Source organism: Trichosurus vulpecula, chromosome 8, assembly GCF_011100635.1.
Source record: "Trichosurus vulpecula isolate mTriVul1 chromosome 8, mTriVul1.pri, whole genome shotgun sequence".
NCBI classification, from domain to species: domain Eukaryota; kingdom Metazoa; phylum Chordata; class Mammalia; order Diprotodontia; family Phalangeridae; genus Trichosurus; species Trichosurus vulpecula.
In genome coordinates this window covers 70,023,919-70,031,338 of record NC_050580.1, presented here as the reverse complement: position 1 = coordinate 70,031,338, position 7,420 = coordinate 70,023,919, and positions in this window count along the sequence as shown.

The window sequence follows — 7,420 nt, the reverse complement described above, 5'->3', positions numbered from 1 at the left end:
GTCTTCATGGGCTCCTGTCCAGAGTATTTTGGCCTCTGTTGTTGATTTGATTTGACAGATTTGTGCACATAATTTTTCATGCCTACACGTTCAATGGATGCAGAAACAGTATATCCTTAGTCTGTTGCTGTATGGCACCTAGAACATCTGAGCGAAATCTGCAAAATTCAGTCAGTCCTCCTTGTTGGGTTTACATAATGCCAGATATCTGGATAGTTGGAGACATATTGACACTTGATTTTTCTCACTTTATATTCTCATGTTAGCAGGTAGAGCCTTATCTCAGGATTGTGTGTCAATTAATCAACTAACAAGTATTTATTCATTGTTTATAGAAAAAAAGAGTCTCTTATAGGCATTTCAAGGTTCAAATGAGATAATGGAGGTAAAGCATTTTGCAAATCTTAAATACAAAATGAATACCAGTTATTGTGGTGGTGGTTGTTATTATTAGCCTACACACACCAGGCCTTCAATCTGGTGATGGCTTCATTCCATGATCCTTATATCGTACTCCTACTGATCTCAAGTAATATTGATAGAGCAGTACAAGGTGTGCTGGTAAATGTTTAACACCTGGAACTCTCTGGGGGAAAAAGTATCTACACATTTAAAAAAATTAATCTGCATTATTAATATTTTCTTTAGTCTAGACAACTAAAAAACCAATATGTGAAGCTTTGATTTTTATATGATTTTTGGAGCTGTAAATGCTCACACTGAAAATTTAGCAATGGAACTCTGGAAAAGCTGGTTAGAGCTGGTTCAAGCATACTCCTGCAGTTCCTGCTTTCAGGAAGTTACATTTTAGAGGGGGAGACAACATATATTCATACAAGTATTGACAAAATATATACAACATGAATAAAAGGTAGTTTTGGGGTGGGGAAGGAACTGGTAGCCAGTTGGATGGATCTGGAAAGGCTTCATGGAGTAGAGGGTGGCATCTGAGCTGAACTTAGAAGGAAACTAAGTATTTTAAGAATTCTGATAAGGAATGAGGACATTGGAGGATCTACAATACAGGAATTCTTGGTTCACCATGGAGTCTTCTTTGGAAAAACCTTCAGGCTTTTGAAATTTTTATAAGAATCAGGCCTAGTTAGTACAGGTAGTACCTACGCTTTTCCTAGCCTCTAGAAGAGTGACATCCAATTGGGTGACATGGCATTCTTAAAAAATAACACCATATATCATAACCCAGTGCAACTGCCTATAATCATTAGGATGGGTTGAGTTTGGGACTGTGTCAGTATCATTGCATCTCAGCAATGAAGTTTGTGTTCAAAGTTTTGACCTGAAGAATAATGTTTCTTTATCCCCAGTGTCTACCTCTCCTATTGGGGAAGACTCTATTCAGTCTGAGTTGGTGATACCTTCAGCCCATCTGACAGACAGTGGCAACTACACCTGTGTGGCCACCAATTCCATGGGCAGCAGCTCTATCCCCATCTCCCTTCATGTTCAGCCTCCTCAGGCTGTGCCCTCTTCCTCTTCCTCTTTGGCTTCCTTGGAGGAGCATTCCTACATTTACATGAGGATTACCAAGCAAACTGTCTATGGAATTGTGCTAGAGTGGTATGCGGTAACAGATAACCCTTCAGAGACCTGGTTCACACTCTACTTTGGCATATATGAAGCCGTCAAGAAAGAAATCGTTTCTGTTGGCCCTGGGATTAACACCTACTGGGTGAATGACCTGCTTCCGGCCACAAAGTATGAGGCATGCATCAGCCTACAGAGCCAGCCACCCCGCAAGGATCAGTGCATTGTCTTTATAACGGGCAATGACATCAGTGAACTAGAGAGGAGGGAGAAGATCATCCACATTATTGTTGTGGTATGTGCTATGGTCCTGGCAGTGCCTGTAGGCATGTATGTCTGTGCCTCGGAGGCCCATCTTAGTTGTCTGAGCCACTGTTTGGGCCACTGTCCTCAGAGAAGGAATGGATCAAGATGCCCCAGCACTGTCATTGAGAACAGGGATATCATGTTTGGCAACCTGGCCACTGGCATTGAAGAAAGCCTCTGTCTTGGGGAGATCAGAGAGGATCAGAGGTGGAAAAATGGGAAGAAGGGAGCATCCAACAAACCCCAAAGAGAGATTCAAAATAGTGTTCATCTTTTATAGCTAGACAAACTCCGAGGCAGGTTGATTTGTATCCTATCAGTCAAACTACCAGGACTGGGGAAGTGAAAGTCATGCTCTGGTGAACTCCATGGACCCCTTTTGGCCTGGGGACATTGCTGAACCACCATCAGGTGAGCATGTATTCTCAGGAATATTGTTGATACAGCAATGGCTCTGAGATCTCATTGATGGGGGTGCTCCCACCACCACAAACTGTAACCCATCTATGCCTTCTCATCCTAAGTGACTCTTGTCTATTCTTCCTCATAAATTCTCCATTGGGGCCCACTTAGTGTATGTCTTTTAGTATAAAGCAGGTAACAGAATCCTCTTTATTAGTCTAGCAGGAAGCAGACCTATGATACAAGCTACCTGAGTGCCATCCCCTAATGAGTGAGAATATCACTTGGCGAAATACCTAACTGCCCTCAAGGCATAGCCTATTTAGAGATTTTTGTGGACACCTGTGGTCTTCACAGCAGCACATCCCTTGTAGTGTGTCTGTTAGAAGGAAAATTTCTCAAAGTATGTGATAGAAACCAACTACTATTAGTTTTACTAATGGGTTGCGTAGTTTGGGGGGAGGGAAGGAAGGTTGGTTCTTCTATGTAGTGCTCTCGTGAAATGCAATCACTCATTAATGCCGTCCTGTAAATAATCTTGTAAGTAATGCTACCCTGTGTACATATAGGACCATTTTGTAAGCATAGTGATTCCCACACTGCTTAGGGAGTTGTGAATGTTTATAATTCTTTGGGAAGACAATGTTGTGATGGACTGTAAAAGCTACAAAACTCTTTATGCCTATGACCTCTTACTAGGACTATGTCCTAAGGATGCCACTGAAAGGAAAAACAAGACTTATTTGTACCAAAATATTAATAATAGTGTTATTTACCGTAGATATTTTTTAAAAAAAGCCATAGGCATAATGATTAGCAAATTGCTGGATACATTGAGGTCCATGAGCATGATGGAATTTTGTTATGCCATATTTATTGACTGACCATTATAAGTGACAGTGTGAAGAGTGAAAAATAGGAAGACACCCATATTAAGTGATATAGAATGAAGAAAGCACAATTCAAACAATCACATATACACTGCAACTATGTGAAACCCACAGTAGAGAGTACCAAAAACCCAAGAAAAAGGCACAGAACAAAAAGATCAGAAGGGGACATACAAGTAATTAAGATCTTATTATTTTGTTAAAGCAAATGTATGCATGTTAAGGTTGTAAATATTTTGGAGCTTGCAGTAGTTTTTACATGATCACTTTTTATCTTGTTTATCCAAATGTTTTTATTGATGCTCAGCAATTTTAGTCTTAAAAATAAAAATGGTGACTGAAGGAAATAGAAGGTGGTGGCAATAATGATGGCATTCAAGCACACCTGTCCTTGACAGGCAATGATAGCTATGGTGAGATAAAGAAACCTTATTTTTCTTGGGGTGGGGGAGAGGGTAGAGATGGGGAGAAAATTTGTAACTCAAAATCTTGTGGAAATGAATGTTGAAAACCAAAAATAAATTAAAACAAAACAAAACAAAAGAAACTTTATTTTTGCCACATATAGTGGTACATGGCTATAATTCCTGCCATCAGGGAGACAGATTGGTGGATCTGTTAAGCTCATAGTTCTGAGCTGCAGAGAGTTAAGCTGATTGGATATCCACAACAAGTTTAATATTAATATTATGAGCCCCTGAGAATGGGGGGCCACCACATTGCCTAAGGGGGTGCAAACCAGCTCAGGTTGGAAATGGAACAGATCAAAGTTCTGGTGATGGATCAGACCAAGTGATGGCTTCTGCAATTCCAGTCTTGGTGAGATAGAGACTGAGTCTTTAAAAAGTAAAGAAACTTTAAATTAAACACACCTGTAGATATTTCTATTTGGTAATATAATTTTAACATAATTCTAATCTATGAATAGTAGCCCACAAGATCAATCAGAGTCAGCAGTGTCACATGGCAGCCCCAAAAGCTAATGCAATCTTAACTTGCATCAAGAACAGAATAAGAAGGTGATGATTTTGCTGTACCCTCATCAGATCACATCTGGACTATTATATTCAGTCCTAAGAGCCGTGTTTGAGAAAGGATATTGATAAACTGGAGAATATTCAAAAAATGATAACTAGGATGATAAAAGACTTTTAGATCATGCTAAATGAATATTGTTCGAAAGAATCGGGGAGGCTTAGCTTGTGAAAGAGAAGATTTAGCAGTGACATGTTGGCTTTCTTCAAGTATTTCAAGGGCTGTCATGCAGAAGAAGGATAGATTTGTTCTGTTTGACTGGAGAGGGCAGAACTAGGAGCAAGGCTGGGAGCTGCTGACAGGCAGGTTTTGGCTTTGATGTAAGGAGAAACTTTTTTCCAACTAGAGCCATCTCATAGAGGGTGGGCTGTCTTGGGAGGCAGGGGGTTCCCCCTTCCATGGAAGTTTTTGAGCAAAGGCTGGATGACTGCTTATTGGGGATGCTATGGGAAGGACTTTTGTTCAGATATGGCAAGGGATCATGTGGTGTCTGAGGACCTTTGCAAGTCTGAGCATTCCATATTTCTATTCAGTTTGTGAATTCTTGTTCTTCATTTATGAAATTGGTCTAGAGTTAGTCTTAAAAGTTAATCTTAAAAGTCAGTTAATCTATATTTATGTGGATATGGATATATACATTTCTGTATACATACACAGAATAAATATGCATATACACATGAAATACTATTTTCTTACAGAACTTGTACATAAAGATATAGTCATGTACTATTCACATATGAATTACTGAGTTGAACATATTCACATATGACACCCATTGATGATGTTCATGTAAATGTATATTCACCTAGACTTAGAGACTTGCGTATCTACACTTGTGCTTACTTTTTCAAGAATATATTTCCTTATTAAGGATTCAATAAAGACTACAATCAATACAATCAATGATTTGCATTTGTGTATTTATTGGATTTTTGCCTTGTAAGGAGAAAATATAACAGTGAAAAATGTCTTCATTATTCATGGATGCTCAAAAACTTATTTTTATATATGTAGGATTTACAGCTGGAAGGTACCATGAAGATCATATGGTCTGACTACCTCACTTCACAGTTGTGGAAATTGAGGCCCAAAGAGATAAAGGGGCTTGCCCATGATTGCAGTGTAGTAAATAACAGCGCCAGGATTTAAATCCAGAACTTTTGACTCCAAGTACATTGCTTGTTGTGCTATACCAAGCTGCTTCACAATGCACATAGTCAGATGCATATACACTCAGTCACATGTGTCTACATACATATTTACATGTATATGCCCCTTTCCTCTCCTCCTCCTCCTCCTCCTCCTCCTCCTCTTCGTTCCTCCTCCTCCTCCTCATCTCCCCTTCCCTACCTCCCACCTTCCCTCCATCCTTTCCTCTCTCCCAATACTGTTGTTTTTAGCCATCATAGCTATTGAACAGATTTCATACTGCCTCTCATCTCTTCACAAAGAGATGGAAAGAGGGATACTGCAACATGGAGAAAGTCCAGGCCAACCATATCTTTATTCCCCTCTGGGTTGTGCTGCTGACTCATCTCCACAAGATCTTCTCTACCATGCTTCCTTGCTGGGAAACTTTCAGTTCAGTCCCCGCTTCTTTTTTTTTTTTTTTCCTCCCATTAGAATGTTAGCTCCCCGAGGGCAAGTACTGTCTTTCTTTCTGCTTTTATTTGTGTTCCTAGGGCTTAGTAGTGTGCTTGACACATAGTCTAACCCTTAATAGATGCTTGTTGACTGGCAGGGAGGGGTGACATTGCTGGATGTCATGGTCCTTGGTGGTTAGGTCCCCCAGTGCGGGATCTAGCCCTACTTTGTATGAGAGCCTTTGGAGGGAAATACATCTATATATCTATATGTGTATATGTATATTTACATGCACACATATACAATGAATAAGCATATACATATATATATAAACGTATATATTTATATGTATATTTATATGCATACAAATGCACACAAATAGGAAGTACTACCGACCTGATCCCTACCTTGAAATAAAACTTTCACAAGTATAAATTCTATTGGCCAGTCAATCGGTCAATAGACATTTATTAAGCACCTATTATGTACCAGGCACCATGTACTAAACTCTGGGAATAAAAATACATATAAAAACAGAGACAGCCTCTGCCATCAAGGAGCTTACAATCTAATAAGGGAAGACAATGTAGTATCCCAAAGTCCAAAAGTAGTGTAGTGGGGGCAAAACTGTGCTAAGCCCTATCTTTAAATACAGACCCTGGAGCCCTTGGCTCTGCCCTCCAGTGGGAGAGTCTGATCAGAGGGGCAAAGGGGACTGAGCAGATGTGTGTGATGGATCTATACTTACCATGTGACAAATTCAAATATAGAACATGTATGTATAAAAAAAGTTGAAACCAATATCACTATTAAGCTATGTAAGTTATAGCTTTCAGGTTTACAAAACATTTTTAATGCTTTATCTCATTTGATCCTTATAATAAGCATGGTTACATAGAGGGAGAGGACTTGGATTCAAATTCAGACTCTTCTGGCTACCTATGCATCCTTGGGCAATACATTTAATCTTTATCTCAGTTTCTCACTGATAAAATGAGGGGCCTGGAATAGATGACCTAAAGTTCCTTCCAGCTTTCAATCTATGCTTCTATGACATCTTGTACGGTAAGTCACTGCCTCAAGTCTTGCTCTTCTCTATTACATCCCCCCACACCTGCCATGACCATGTCATTTTCCTGTTCAATAAATTCTGGTAGTTCTCTATTTCCTCTAGGATCAAACACAGATTCCTCTGGTATTTAATGCCCTTTACAACCTGGGTCCAACCTACCTTTCCACTAAACAAGATGTTCCTCCTCCCAGGATATTCTGATCACTTCAAATCTCATTATTAAGATGATAACTCAGCCTTGGATACTCGATACCTTCTCACCACCCTCAGCCTCTTCTCCCCTCTGATTGGAGGGCTGGAGGGTGGAGCATCAAACCTTTCCAAAACTTTCTTTTATAGAAGGCAGGATTGGGATTTTCAGCTCACCCCACTTTCCATCTGTAGCTCTGCTTGGTTTCAACTCCACGAAACAAGTGCCTCAGAACAGGTACCCCCCTTTCCACTTTCCTTTTGTGTGTTTTCTTCTTCCATTAGTTATAAGTTCCTTGAGGGTGGGGTCTGTCTTTCTTTTGCTTATTTGTATCCCAAGCATTTAGCATAGCACTTGGCACATAGTAAGTGCTTGATAAATGTTTATTGAATTGAA